The sequence below is a fragment of the Carya illinoinensis genome, chromosome 14 (genome assembly GCF_018687715.1).
Source record: "Carya illinoinensis cultivar Pawnee chromosome 14, C.illinoinensisPawnee_v1, whole genome shotgun sequence".
Taxonomy (NCBI): domain Eukaryota; kingdom Viridiplantae; phylum Streptophyta; class Magnoliopsida; order Fagales; family Juglandaceae; genus Carya; species Carya illinoinensis.
Window position 1 is genome coordinate 16978894 of NC_056765.1, and position 1196 is coordinate 16980089.

General features: G+C 34.5%; 1 non-coding gene across 1 annotated transcript; it reads left to right on the top strand.

Annotated features, from left to right (window-relative positions):
• Positions 1–301: 301 nt before the first annotated feature.
• Positions 302–408, top strand: LOC122295249. Its single transcript, XR_006237911.1, has one exon. It is a non-coding gene; the product is annotated as a small nucleolar RNA R71 (small nucleolar RNA).
• Positions 409–1196: the final 788 nt, after the last annotated feature.

The following is a 1196-nucleotide window of genomic DNA, read 5'->3' on the forward strand; positions in this document are numbered from 1 at the left end:
AAAATTCACAAATTGCATTAGTAGATTGAATGGAACTCATATTGACATTGTCTAATTTCTTAGATAAAGCTGCAACTTGAGCAGCTAAAGCAGATAAATAATCAATTTCGTGAACTCCCTGAGTTCTTTTTGTTGTCACTTGAATTGCTGGTCATTGATAATTGTTGGTTGCCACCTCCACCACCAACTCATATGCGTCTTCCAGTGATTGCTTCCTCAAAATCCCTCCCGCTGCATCAATCATTGTACGTGTTGTAGGCTACAAACCATTGTAGAAGGTTTGCACTTGAATCCAAACAGGAAGTCCATGATGTGGACACTTTCTAAGCAATTCTTTATACCTCTCCCAAGCTTCATAAAGCGTCTCCATATCAAATTGGACAAAAGTGGTGATATCATTTCGCATCTTCACAATTTTGGTTGGGGGAAAGAACTTTGCTAGAAACTTTTCAGCTAAATCATCCCATGTAGTTATGGTGAATGGTGGAAGTGAGTTTAACCATACTTTTGCCTTATCTTGGAGGGAGAATGGAAAAAGTCTCAATCTAATAGCATCATCAGAAACCCCATTATGTTTAAAAGTATCACATAACTCTAGAAAATTAGCTATGAGAGCATTTGGATCATCATGTGGCATGCCACTGAATTGCATCATTGAAGCCATCATTTGAAGAATAGCTGGCTTTATTTCAAAGTTATTGGCTTGAATGGCAAGTCATCTAATGCTAGAAGTTATTGGCTTGATCTTCCATTGTTTCATTTTCAGTTGTGGAATCCTTCTTCTACTTGTTCAAACAATGAAGGGTGTGTTCAATTTCAGGGTCAAAAGGTACTAAATCCAAGCTTTGAGTACATCTCATACATAACTCGAGAATCCTGAAAAGAAAAATAAAAATAAAAATAACAATCAAAACTTTAAAAGGAAAAAAAAATCAAGTTAACTTAGAACTAGTTGGTATCAAAAGTAATAGAAAATAAATAGTCCCCGACAACGGCACCAAAAACTTGTTGTGAAATTTTGCAAGTGTACGAAATCCTACCAAGTAATATAATGATAAGAAAGATGTCGAATCCACGCGGACTATTTACCTATTAACTATTGAAATTGTTCTAATTCTAAATTATTTGAAAATCAAGAAAAGTGATGGATTTTGAATTAGAAAAATAGCAACAAATTAAATTAAATCAACAACTGA